A 14,686-nucleotide genomic window follows, 5' to 3' on the forward strand; every position below is an offset into this window, starting at 1 on the left:
TCCCTCAACCATGTCTCTGATAGCAACAATATCATACTCCCATGTGTTCATCAACACCTTCAATTCATCTGCCTTACTCGCAAGACTCCTTGCATTAAAATAAATGCCATCCAGCCTTGCCATACTCCCTTGTGCCATTACATACTTGCTCTGCCTTCCAGGCTGACTTGTTTTTACTCTATATGGCTGTGCATCACCCCCTACTATAGCTCCACTCCATATCCCATGCCCCTGCCAAGTTACTTTAAACCCCCCCCCGCCCCCCCCCCCCCCCCCAACAGTACTAGCAAACCTCCCCGCAAGGATGTTGGTCCCGTTCCAGTTCAGGTGAAACCTGTCCGATTTGTACAGGTCCCACCTTCCCCAGAAGCAGACCCAGTGATCCAGGAAACTAAAGCCCTCACTCCTGCACCAACTCTTTAGCCACACATTCATCTGCTCTATCCTCCTATTCCTATATTCACTAGCACGTGGCACCGGGAGTAATCCAGAGATTACAACCTTTGAGGAATAGGGGAATTATAGGGCTGGAGGAGATGGGAAGGGCGAGGCCATGGAGGGATTTGTAAACCAGGATAAGAATTTAAGATCGAGGCATTGTTTAACTGGTAGCCAATGGAGGTCAGCAAGTACAGGGGAGATGGGTGAGTGGGACTTGGTGCGAGTTAGAACGTTGGCGGCAGAGTTTTTGATGACCTCAGTTTTATGGAGGGAAGAACTAGGGAGGCCAGGAGTGCATTGGAATAGTCAAATCTAGAGGTGATAAAGGCATGGATGAAGATTTCGGCAGCAAGTTTATGGTGCAACAGTCACTGGGCAGCCTCTGGTGCCTTGCCCAACTGTTTGTTCTTCATCTGTGAATGTACACTGTGACTCTCAACAGGCTAGTTGATTGCTGGGTCCAATTAGTCAAGCATTTTCACGTGATATTCACAGATGAACTTTCTAGTTAATTGTTAACAATCAGGAATGGGAATAGGAAAGCTGGTTCCTGCCCCGCTGCTCTCTTATACCCACGCGCACGCTGTTGTGGCTGTTCCCTGAGCGGCCAGCAGTGGTCCGTTTTAAGGACTGCTGCCTAGGTCGCTCAACGGAAGTATGCATGAGTGGCACGCTCCTTCCATGTGTCCCTTAGAATTGCAGTTGGTATCATAACTACATCATTGGCCCTCTTTCAAAATGATGGTGGCCACAGTGTTGGCATTAACGAAACAGTAAGTCTACCGACCCTATTTTGAGGTCCTTACCGCACTATTAATGCCTGTTTCGATGAGTTAAAATCGACCTCTCGCAGTCCCAGAAATGGCGCTGCCAATTTTAGTGCCTGACTGCAGCCCCACCTGAGACCAGCTCAGTTGGCTTGGACTGCAATTGAACCTGGGATCTTCTGTATGGTTCAGTTACACATCTTTGTTAACTGAGCTATTTGGGAATCTTTGGAACTAGGGCCTTCAACTGTATATAAAAGTGTTTATATTCTTGATTACTTTTATTCAAGCAAGACACCTGTTAATCCTCTTTGGCTTGTCAGTGTTTCCTTCTCGATGTTTCCTTCTCTCCTGTTAATTGTAAATCCCTGCCTCATCGGTGAGCCACACTTTTCGGAATAATTGGAAACACTCAAATTTACAGCAGATCTCGAGGGTGTTATTGTGTGCAGCTGGCATACAATAACCAGCAGGTGCAGACTGTGCCAAACTAGCTCTATACTTCTGTATTCAACCTTTCACATATAATGGCCCAGAAATTCCAATCGCAGGCCTCCCGCGGGTGGAGGGCTGCGATCTAGAAAAATCTGCGCCTGGCCCGGAGGGCTCCCGGGAGGCGCAGAGTTCCGCTGCTGGGCCTCTCCAAATTGCTGGTGTGCAGGGCCCATGTATCCCAGAGGCGCAGGCGGTTCGCGGCGTCCCTGGGATCACGTGGGCCATGGGGAACCAATCGGAGAAGGGAATCTCCCTTCATGCATTTGACAGGAAGACCTGTCAAATATATGAATGGAAATCACCCCCAAAACATAGTAAAACTTTAAATACATTTTTTTTAAATCACATTTTTAAAATGACTATTTTAAACAAGTTTATTTTTTGAAAAAAATAACGATTTTAACGGAGCTAAAAATAAACTTACCTTTCTTTAAAGTTTTTTTAAATGATAAATCAGTGGAAAATATTTTATTTTACTTTTTTCAACTCTTATCCTGGTAAAAGCAGGCCTTACGCCCGCTTTTACCAGGCACAAGAATTGTAAGTGTTTTCTGCGGGCGGAGGGTCTCCAAAAAACGGAACTCTTTGCCTGCAGAGGCCTTTCTCCAGGGCAGCCGGAGGATCTGTCGAGAGCTTTCTTGACGGATCGGAAATGCCGGTTTCCAGAGCATGCGCAGTGCATGCCTAAAACCAGTATTTCCGATGTCCCTACGGATGAGTACACAGCGCGTACATACACGTAGGGATCGGAATTTCTGCACCAATATTTAGTGTAATTTAAAAATTGTCTCTTGCAATGTAAAATTTCTTGGAAGCAACTGTGCAGTCTCTTGGATCAAATGCATGAAATCTTGTTGAAGGTATCTTGCAATCCTAATCGGTTTTAGTCCACCTTCCCCCATATCATTGTGTTAGTTTTTCTTCAAGCTTTTCTGGTCCTTATGTGCAACTAATGTTTCCCCTTGCCTCAAACTCTGAACTACGGTAAGGCCCAATCTGTAAATTGTACTTTCTTGCAGGTTGTATAGCCTTAAACCTGTGCCTAATTGATTTTGTTTGGCTGGCCATTCTAAATGTCAAGGTGCAACTTTTACGACCAGTACACCAGCTCCTACTGTGGTGGTTCATGTTGATCTCTTTTGAAGGGCATTCTCTCTGAAACATTGCAATATGAAGCAATGTAACATGAGTCTTTCGTGATTCCCACTTGGTGAGCTCCTAATTTCAATCATGCTACTCGGAGCAGTTACTGAGTGAAGACCTATTGGAAGAGGAAGAAAAACGACCTGATACTTCTATACTAATGGGGTTCTTTCACACGCTCTGTGAACACTGGGATAATCTTGCTTCTTGTCGTCTTTCTCTGGAGAGCAAGAAATATAGAAGAAAAAGGCACTCAATCCTGGTTTGTTTAACGTTCCACAGCTAAGCAGACTTTGAATGGAGGCCCAGAGGTGTATGGAACAGCCGGTTTGCTGAGGAAAGAGGTGAGGGAGAAGCAGTATGCAAATAATCCCTGGGATGTGTTGTTCGACATTGTTGACACCCCTTTTGACCGCCTCCTTTAGAGGAGGGCAGTGGAAAACTTTGTGCAGAGTGTCTATTGGTACCACCGTGTTAGCCAAAGAGTTGGAGGTGGGGCAGGACTTGGAGCAAAAAGTCTCTACGAATACAAAAGCAAAATACTGTACTGCGGATGCTGGAAATCTGAAATAAGAACAGAAAATGCTGGAAATACTCAGCAGGTCAGGCAGCATCTGTGGAGAGAGAGAAACAGAGTTGACGTTTCCTGTCGATGACCCTTTGTCAGAACTGGAAAAAGCTGGAGATGGAACAGATTTTTAAGCAAGGGCAGGGGACGAGAGAACAAAAGTGAAGGTCTGTGATAGCATGGAAGGCAGGAGAGATTACGAGACATTAAGAGATGGTGCAAGGCAAAAGGAGTCTCTGCGAACTACAGCAAACAGATTTGATGACTGAAACTATGGCTCCTGATATAAGCAGGGCTATTTCTCCAGCAAAATGCAGCGTGTGGAGGATAATTACCTGATACAAATTATGTGCATAAAATCAATCTGTCACTTACAGCAGTGCGGTCTCCAAATGTGATTGATGGGGGAATTACCCAGTTATCTCCATTCTGGCCGGGAACAGTGGTGTTGCTATATACAGCCTACTTCATGCATGCCTTTAACTTCCTCTAGGTTGCAGAGCTGTGATTGTGAATGTACCATTCAGGAAATCATCAGAAGAATCCAAGCCCGGATTCTCTGAGCAGCTTGTTGTTCTGTATGGAATGCACAACTGTATGGAATGTTAAACACCTTCCATTCAGAGGGTAATAATGAAACTGCTACGTTGGCTTATCTTACTGAATATAATAACGCATTTAAATTGCCTCCTAAGACTTCATATGATCAGCCACCTTGCATAGTGCAGATCAGTAATAAATCCGCTAAGGGAAAGGCTTCCACCTCTCCCCTTCCCACACAAAGTGAAGAATGAAATGAAAAATTCACATTTCATAAAGCAGACCCTGATGTAAATATATGGTTAATTTATGGTAGATGTGATTCATTTATGCTGTAACTCTTGCTTTGTGCTAGACTATTAAACAAAATTGATAATAAATTGATGTACAAATTGCCTCCTTCACTCAGCTATTTTAACTTGGTTTTTGATGCGCCCGTGAATAGTTCAGTCCTCTTACATTTGTTGTATATTTAAGCTACCTTTTAAGGCTTTGACCATTAATTAATTTTGCTTCATCAAAAAATATAATAAATAATCCAAAAAGTCTACAGACTGAGTTGTACATTGGCAATTATTTTTCTCTCCACCCCTGCAAAATTTCCCCCTATTTTCTGGAAGGCACTGTTTGATGTTGGTGTGTGGTTCCACGGATTCCAGATGGCCCACTGGCCATTCTTCATTTGTGACCCGTGGCACATGAGTGTCATCAGGCTTTTTGGCTAGGGGCATCGCACCAAGCTCCAATCTGATTTCATTTGATGGCGATGCGTATGCAACTTTCCAGCAGGAGTCACTGGATAGTGATCAGAATGGGAACCATGGTTTCTGATTATCCCCCGCCCTCATCTGGGACACTCACCCAGTGCTACGTTGTTCAATGCTACACTCATTCAAAAAATATTGGAAGTACAGTATATCTGAACGTACTGAATAATTTTACTACAATGACATGCAAGACCATGGCTTATTTGCAATTCTTGGATTTATTTAAATTGAAACAATTAATACTTATGCAGAGGAATGTCTGACTTGATGCTGCTGAATTTGTGCTGATGCATTGTAAAGAATAGAATCCAGCTTTTGGACCATAACATGAGTGCAGATTAAGAAAGGTGCTTTTAGTATTGTATGCCATAGATTCCTGTTGCCATGCTGCTTTGTGCTGTTGTGGTAGTATTCAGAGGGTTTAACAATTGCTGTTTGTGAGAGCTTTTATATAAACTGTTTCATAATGTTTATGTAAGTTTTTTTCTTTGCCCTTTCTCCGATGAGGCAGCTGGCCTGGCAGGTATGACACACTCTGGGGTCAAAACTTTGAAGATCTTGGTCTATTAATTTTAATTTAAGAGCAGCCTTTTTGTGATTAGCTGTACATTGGCTGCCAAGAACAAAACGTGAAATGAATGCAGAGAGAGAGAATGCTGTGATACCTCACCATAAATCGCAGCGCTTTCTTCACAACTATGCCTCGGAGGGGTGAAAGTGCAGTCATTTCTTCAGTACACACTGCAATTGAACAAGTGAATCAGACGGATTATATTTGGTATGTAATTAATTCCCTATTGTCCATCAGTCATTTTTGGGAGGGGGTGGGGAAGACATGAATGTGTGTGGTGTGGGTTAGAGAATTTCATTTACTTCATGCATGGAATTTGGAAGCTTCACAAGGGAGAGACAAGCTATGTACTTCACTCTCTGTGGTGCTGTGTGCTTTTTTAAAACCAGTATAATGACTTAGCGAAGCACTGAAGGTAACACAGATTCTTTGCTTCCACTCCTGTTTGCCATCATCTTTTTATTAAAAAAAAAATAGAAACCAGAATGAATTTGAACTGCAAATATCATTTGGTTTAGTTTACCACAGAGAGTTCACTGATGGAGCAGCCTATATTTTTAAACTTTTGACTGTTGCTAGCTGTTCTTTAATGTACCGTAGTCTCCGACAGCTTGCAATTTATATGTTACTTTGTGCTTTTTTTCATTTTTTAACAACAAAATATTGCCTACAAATCTACTTTAAATCAAATGTAGGGTAGAGTCACAGTTGAAATGCGCAATAGGCATTTATATTTGCCTGTTTATGTATGACCCGGAGAAGCATGGGATCTTGTGCTGGTTTCGCCAATTCTCCAGCATTTGATGTGAGATTTGCATGTGGGGTCCCAATGGCTGCCTCAGGAGTGCAATCTTGCGCATGTATAGATGTTCCGGTATTTCACAGCACTCCTTGTGCTTTCTTATTACTGGAGAATGCTACAGAGCAGGGGTTGTCAACCTTTTTGCTTCTGAGAGCCCCTTCCTGTGTTATGAAAATTCCACGTACCCGCTGTGGGCGTGGGGGCAAGGGGGGGGAAGAAAGGGGAGGTGGGGGTGGGAAAGAGGGTGCGTGGGAGGGGGCAAGGGGGTGGGTGGGGAAGGGGTGGAGAAGGGGGTGTGTGGGGGACAGTGATGGAGGTTCATATCACATGGTTGCCATCAGCATCTTTCAAAGTTTACCAGGCCTCTGCCCCGACACAAACTGGGATAACTTTCCACCCACTTTACAGTGCCTGGAGGCCCTTGCGTCCTGGCCACAGGCCTCACTTGTCCTCCGACAGATCTTCGATGCACTCGAAGGTGAACTCAAACTGAAAAAGGTTGAAAGACGGTGACCAGTTGTCCAGCACCACCACGTTGTTCACCTGCACCTTCACCATGGCTCCTATGGGGTAATTTTGTGGGATTTTTTCCCCCTCTAGGCCCACCCACGTCGATTTAAAACCGAAGCCCCGGGCTGGCTTGACAGTGTGACGGACTCCAAGTCTTTGCTTTCCCGCAGAAGCTCCGGCCCATCCTCCTCCTCCACCTGCCGCTCTCGATTGATTCGCAAAGCGCAGACAGGCAACGCGCACCTCTACCACCACTGAAGGCCCAGTGAGCCCAGGCCCATCTGCCAACCTCCCCGCAGGGTACCACCTGCAGGTGGCAGCAGTGAGGTGGGTCCACCCAAAGTCACCTGCTGAAACGATCGCCCGTGGTGTGGACCCATTGAAATAGTCATAGGCGTAACGGCACAGAAGGAGGCCATTCAGCCCATCGAGCCCATGCCGGCTCACTGGAGCAATCCAGTCAGTCCCATTCCCCCTCTCTATCCCCGTAGCCCTGCAAGTTTATTTCCCTCAAGTGCCTATCCAGTTTCCCCTTGAAAACATTGAGTGTCTTCGCTTCTGTCGGCAGCGAGTTCCAGGTCCTCACCACTCGATGCATAAAAAAGTTTTTCCTCACATCTCCCCTGTATCTCTTGCCCAAAACCTTAAATCTGTGTCCCCTAGTCCTTGTATCATCAACTAGTGGGAACAGCCTTACCCCGTCTAGCCTAACCAAACCCATCATAATCTTGTACACCTCTATCAAATCACCCCTCAACCTCCTTTGCTCTAATGAAAACAAATCCAGCTTCTCCAACCTGTCCTTGTAGCTAAGATCTCCCATCCCCGGAACCATTCTGGTAAATTTCCTCTGCACCCTCTCAAAGACTTTCACATCCTTCCTAAAGTGTGGTGACCAGAACTGGACGCAATACTCCTGTTGTGGCCTTACCCGCGCTTTATAAAGGTTCAGCATAACTTCTCTACTTTTGTACTCAATACCTCTATTTATGAAACCCAAGATCCCATATGCTTTGTTAACCACTCCCTCTCAGTATGTTCTGCCACCTTCAGGGACCTATGCACATTAACTCCTCGGTCCCTCTGTCCCTGCACGCTCTTTAAAACTGTGCCATTAAGTGTATATTGCTTCTCCTGATTCCTTCTGCCAAAATGCATCACCTCACACGTCTCTATATTAAATTCCATCTGCCACTTGTCTGCCCATTCTGCTAGCCTTTCTATGTCCTGTTGTATCATCCTCACTGTTTGCCACACCTCCAAGATTAGTGTCATCAACAGATTTAGAAATTCTACTCTGTATTCCAATATCCAGGTCATTTAAAAGCAGTGGCCCTAGCATGGAACCCTGGGGAACATCACTGTCTATCATCCTCCAGTCTGAAACAGCCATTTACCACAACTCGCTGTTTTCTGTCCTTAAGCCAATTCCTTATCCAAGCTGCCACTGACCCACCTATTCCATGAGCCTCAATTTTGTTAACCAGCCTTCTATGTGGTACTTTGTCAAACACCTTCCGAAAATCCATGTAGACAACATCCATTGCATTCCCTTCATCAATCTTCTCTGTTACTTCATCAATCAATTCAATTAGATTAGATCTGCCTTTTACAAATCCATGTTAGCTTTCCTTAATTAGCTTAAACCTCTCCAAGTGCCCGTTAATTTTTTCCTTGATTATTGTTTCTAAAACTTTACTCACCATTGATGTTAAACTGCCTGTAGTTACTAGGATTGTCCTTGCATTTTTCTTGAACAATGGTGTCACATTTGCCACTTTCCAATCCTCAGGCACCTCCCCCGCATCTAGGGAAGATTGGAAAGTTATGGCAAGCCCTTCCGCTATCTCCTCCTCCAATTCCCTTAGCAACCTGGGATGCAAGCCATCTGGACCAGGCGACTTGTCCAGTCTTTCAGGTACATCCTGTCTAGCAATTTTCACCCCTTCCCTTGCTCCTACCTTTTCCACTTCTACCAATATTTTCTCAGCATCCACCTCCTTATACACTGATACAAAGTACTCATTGAGAATTCTAGCCTTGCCCTGTGCCCCTAAGCATATTTTGTCTTCTCGTAGACCCCCGGTTGAGAACCCCTGCTACAGAGGATGGCTATCCTGACGTTCATTGTGGTAGTCCTGTATTAAAAGTATAGGGTCTGTGAATCATGATCCGCTAGTCCAAAATCCTACCCATCTTGCTACAAATGTGGATTAAACACTTGTGTGACGTGTACCAGTGAGGGAAGTGTGATGTGAGTTTTCTGTGTTGTACTGGAGAATTATCATGCAGTGTGGTGTGGACCCCTATCCTACAGACCCATGCAAGTCCTCTCTCTGAAGCCCCACAACCCACACCTGCAGAGGGAGGAATGGGTTAACAGCAGACAGACAATGAGAGAACTCCACCATTGGCCCCCAGCTTTACAGGAAGAGCCACCTAAACCAAAAGCACTATGGAAAAGGTGGAATAGGCTCTGCACCTGTGGCCTGCTGTGCCATTTTGCTGTCCCTCTGATCCTGGATCATGACATAATTATGTATGTTTACAGTATTTTAACATCAGTGTGCCTTCCTCTAAATGCTGTGCTGAGTATATATACCATTATTATACCAATGTAAAAAGCCAGCTACCAACACATTAACTTGCCAGCATGGAAAGGAAAATCACTCACTGTCCACTGCTTCAGTGGGCAGTGGAATTATCTAAAAATGAGTGTTTGGAGTCCTTTAAAAATAATTGGTCCCAGATGCTAACCAAAAGTTATGAATTTTAAAATATATCTTTACCATTTCAATTTGTAATCTCCTTGCATTTGTAATTGATTTGTTAGCAATGATTGGCTTCTTGATCTAAAATGTTTAAGACTGACTGTTTTGACAGAGGGCTCGTACTACCAATATGGAAGATGGGATAGTCCCATCTCTGGGGAAGAAGTTTGCAAATGCCACAGGCGGACCTTTTTTTTTATTCGTTCATGGGATGTGGGCGTCGCTGGCAAGGCCAGCATTTATTGCCCATTCCTAGTTACCCTTGAGAAGGTGGTGGTGAGCCACCTTCTTGAACCGCTGCAGTCCGTGTGGTGAAGGTACTCCCACTTATTGTCAAGAGAGAAAAGTGAGAGAGAAGAGAATACATTAACGTCACTTGAATTAATTAAACTCTGCGACTTATGAAGGACACAGCTTGGCGATATTAATCATGTTAATGTGCTTGATCAAAGTGGTGTCTGAAGAATATAGTTTGCAACTGTGTCTCGCACTTAGGTCTTGGCTGATGTTGCTACGAACACTGAGTCAAGAGGGAAAAAAACTATTCTCCACTTCACAACTCATCCCTCTAACTCTCTGATTGTAGTTTCCAGCTGTATTTTGAACATCCCCAATGTTTTTGCCTCCTATCCTGCCTGGCAAATTATTCCAAACATTTATCACTGAGGAAATGAAGGTAATGTAAAATAGTGGATCTCTGTGTTTCAGGTATGTACCTTTTTCCTTCAATAGCAAATTGGATTATCTGTTATTAAAGAACAATTTGTTGCAAGTAGGTGGTAACAGCGAAGAGTTGAAGGACCCACGAGGAAAAGATTGCAGGAGGGAAGGCAATAAACAAAAATAATGAAGTGACTGGGATCTTTTCCTAAGCACATCGATATTCTTAGTAATTCTATTCTTTAAACTGTTGAGCACAATAAGAAAAGAAGGGAGACGTTGCACCATACCATATTATGTGAACACCTCCCAACTGCTTCACAATTAATTATTTTTGACCTGCAGTTACTGTTGTTACGTGGGCAATTGCATGCAACAAGGTTCCACAAGCTGCAAATGAGATGAATTACGCAGTTAACTTTTTTTTTAGTGATGTTGATTTAAGGGAGGGATGTTGGCCGGAATATCAGGAGAACTTTGTGCTCTTCTTTGAAGAGGGCCCTGGAATCATTTACATCGGGTAGACGGTGCTTTGCTTTAACCTCTCATCCAAAAAAAAGGCACCTCTAACAATGCTGCACTTCCTCAATACTGGACTGAAGTGTCAGTTTGGATACGTACTCATGTTCAGGCAAGGGCTTGAACTCAATCTTCTGACTCCGAAGTGTTACCAACTGAGCCAAGCTGACCAGTGATGGGAATTACCATGTGGTGTATGGTAGGTTGTGCACTAACATTTTGTCGAGGGTCACGGACCTGAATAGGAGCTTGCATAATGGGCACTTTGTGGGGTTTAATTTCTGCCTTTCACTCATTTTAGTTTAAAAAAAAAAAAAATAAGCATCAACTTTTTTGTTGCTCAATTAGGACATTTACACTGCCATGTGTATATTTTATGAAACTTTAAAAAAAAAAATCTTTCTCCGATTTATCTTATTCTAATCTTGGCAGACTATAAATTCAGGGCTGAAGGGGAAGTGGGCTACAAGTTGCACCTCAACCATATTGTGAGCACCATGGATGTAAAGGTGTAAGCTCACGTCCATGGCTTCTGTCTTGGCGAGTTTGTCATTTTCCTTGGAAGCTGAGCATTATGACTAAATTGAGATCAATCCTGTTTCAGGAAATAAGTTCAATCCTGGTGGGAAAGCAAGTTGAGGAGGACACAAATTGTCTGCAAAGGGATATAGATAGGTTAAGTGAGTGGGCAAAAATTTGGCAGATGGAGTATAATGTGGGAAAATGTGAGGTTATCCACTTTGGTAGGAAAAATAAAAAAGCAAATTATTATTTAAATGGAGAAACACTACACGATGCTGTGGTACAGAGGGATCTGGGGGTCCTCGTACATGGAACACACAAAGTTAGCATGCAGGTACAGCAAGTAATTAGGAAGGCAATTGGGATGTTGGCCTTTATTGCAAGGGGGATGGAGTATAAAAGTAAGGAAGCCTTGCTACAACTGTACAGGGTGCTGGTGAGACCACACCCGCAGTATTGCGTACAGTTTTGGTCTCCTTATGAGGTTGTCTTATGAGGAAAGGTTGAGCAGATTGGGCCTATACTCATTGGAGTTTAGAAGAATAAGAGGTGATCTTCTTGAAACACAAGATTCTGAGGGGGCTTGACAGGATAGATGCAGAGAGGATGTTTCCCCTCGTGGGGGAATCTAGAACTAGGGGGCATAGTTTCAGTATAAGGGGTCGCCCATTTAAAACGGAGATGATGAGGAATTTCTTCTGAGGGTTGTGAATCTTTGGAATTCTCTACCCCAGAGAGCTGTGGAGGCGGAGTCATTGAATATATTCAAGGTGGATATTATAGACATATATTTGAGCTACAGGGGAGTCGAGGGTTATGGGGAGTGGGCGGGAAAGTGGCATTGAGGCCAAGATCAGATCAGCCATGATCTTATTGAATGGAGGAGCAGGCTCGAGGGGCCGAGTGGCCTACTCCTGCACCTATTTCTTATGTGTGTTCAAATGATCACCTTTCTATGTTCTGTGTTCTTTCATTCAAATGGTAGGTGGGGCAAAGTTGGCAAATTTGAATTAGTTCCTGTTGACTGTAGTTTGGGGCTTATTTTGCTTTTGTGTGAAGGTGTTTTGAACTGGAACCCTTTAATGACACATTTAAATTGGTTTCTCTCTTACTCCTAATATTCTGTTCAGGTTTCCTTTGTTCTTCTGCCTTTGTTCCATCAGGGGATATCCTGCTAAGAAAGTGAGTATTGTATAAAATTCACACCTGCAACATGATTCCCTTTGGTATAAAAGTCTTGACATTACGGTTACCTTTAGTTAATTTAGAAACCACCCGTCAGTCACTCCGGCAAGAAGGGACTCTGCGAGACAATGTTCTGTTCCATTAAAACTCAGTTTAATGCACTGTGAAAAGGAGCAAGAATCTCAAAATGATTTGAAAGGATGTTCTTGGAAAATGATTATGTACTGGTGAAAGTTGAGTATGTATATTCCTTACTTTCCTCTGCCCTTTCACATTGCTTATGCGTATACTTCTTGTAACAACAAACCATTCGTAGTTTAGGCTGAAATGTGTGGTGGGTCAGAATAGTGTTTTTCTGTCTATCTGAGAGATCAGGGGTGTCTAGTGGGCAATCTGTCCTACATCCAGCATGACCCAGCAGTAACAGGTAGATTATTAGCCCTGAGTCACAATACACTCCATACATACACTCTCTGGGTTGTTTCAGTTCATAAAGAGGTACCTTTGGAAACTGCCTTGTTCAGTGGGCACGAATCGAGTGTTGGGAGACCGCCAAAGTTACAATAGACTGGAGTCCAGATTGAACTTCACCACAGGGAAGGGGGAAAAAAAATTCTATGAATCTCCCAGTTTGAAAGTCATTAGATGAGGCCTCGGAGTAAATGAAATCTTGACTGGGACTGTCATGGTGGTATCTAAAAGGAGGCAGGGAAGTGGCATTGGAGGACTTGTTTTTGTTTTTTAATAATTCATATTTTTTTGAATATTTCTATTTAACCAGAAACTTTTTCATTGCATTTAGATCTAAATCCAAAATTTACATAAAACCCACACACATTTTGATTCTTGGCTTGTCTGCATATTTAATGGAAATAGGTCTTTTTTTGCACTGAAGTTTGGTAATCTAAATTTGGGATGGGATTGTCTACAATTCAATAGTAGGTAGCAGTGAAGGTTTTTGAGTGGTATTTTTGGGTATTTTGGTAGTGAAGCAGTGATAATGCAGGACAAATCAGCTATGGTTGGATCAATGGAGTAGCTGGAAGTCCAGACATCAAAGGCTTGAAAAACATCAAAAAGAGGTTCTTTTTCTGCCAAATAGTAATTCGCATGCGGCCTGGGTTCAGCCGACATGTGATTGTTACAACACCAGGGTTGTGCTAATACAATTGAGTTTATTCTCTGTAGATCTGTGTCTGTCCACTTCATCGTCGAGTGTGTGCTGCTACATTGTCAATAGAACCCGGTATATTGACAACAGTCAGTGGGACATTTTTCTTTCCTGTGTTTGCTGGGATTACAATTCTATGGGCATCCTCGGCTTTCTGGCACCTTTCCAATTGACAATTCTTCATCTGTGAATCTGCAGAGTGAATGCTGGTGAGCTTTGGAGCCCAGTCCATACCTACTGTAACACTAGGATGAAGTAATAGTAGTTATAGGTCTGTCACTGGTGGCAGTCGTGGGAGGAATGTGAGGCGATGAGTTACTTTACAAGAAGAATATTGCACAACATTAAAACTTAGTGACTTGGCTGTAAATTTTCCCATAGTGTATTGGCACCAATTCATCAACTAAAAATTGTTTTTAATGTATTGACACCAGCTATTAATATCCATGCTACATCCATTAGCAATCAACTGCAATCTATAATTTACCATAACTGCATCAGGCAGTTATATTGCATAAATAATACCTAAGCTAGTACTTTTTCTATATCTGTTCAGTGGAATCAGATATACCATTTTACAAAATAATGTAGAGCACCGAATATAGGCCAGTGATTGTTTGTTATAACGAGGTGGAGTTGATCTCCTCAATCGACTGGTTCCTTAAAAACAAGTTTGCAAGGAAACGTGTCTCCAGTTATATAGCTTGCCATAAGGCTTGACAGTAAGTGAACCTCAAAAGGATCAGAGGCTTGATTAGAAGTGGAGATTCACTGTCAAGGTGAATAATGGCATCCAGCAGTGGTGGGGCCCATCACCTATGAAACTGTATCCTTCGATAAGGAGACAACGGCTTAAGGAGAGATGGGGGAACTTTTTTTTTTAAAAGAAGCGTACTGGTGCTGACTAATAGTACAATGCTTAATTACTCCTTGCAAAAATGTGAGATGTCAAACTATGCATCCAGCTTCTGCCAATAATTCCCAGCTCCGGAAAGCTGGAAGCTAAGCTTGGCTCCCATTCAAACTGTCTAAATTTGAGGCCTCACAGCAGCATAAAATGGCCCAGAAAGGAACTGGACATGCACAATGTGTATATAATTGAGGCTTGGCTGAGGCAGGTTAACATTAATGACCACATTCTCCAGCTATGTGTACTTCAAATTGTACACCAGTCATAGTGCTTACCATGGCTTGGTAGGTAAATACACCACATATGCTAAGAAATACAGACCAGAAAATCTTGAGTTCGATTCC

At 43.2% G+C, this 14,686-nt stretch overlaps 1 protein-coding gene across 6 annotated transcripts in view; it reads left to right on the forward strand.

Moving 5' to 3' along the window:
- plekha7b (pleckstrin homology domain containing A7b) overlaps nucleotides 1–14,686 on the forward strand; it is a 652,966-nt gene that overhangs the window by 205,349 nt on the left and 432,931 nt on the right. The window lies entirely within an intron of this gene.

The sequence above is a fragment of the Somniosus microcephalus genome, chromosome 15 (assembly GCF_052327205.1).
Source record: "Somniosus microcephalus isolate GS21.2 chromosome 15, FLI_Smic_1.0, whole genome shotgun sequence".
Lineage (NCBI taxonomy): Eukaryota > Metazoa > Chordata > Chondrichthyes > Squaliformes > Somniosidae > Somniosus > Somniosus microcephalus.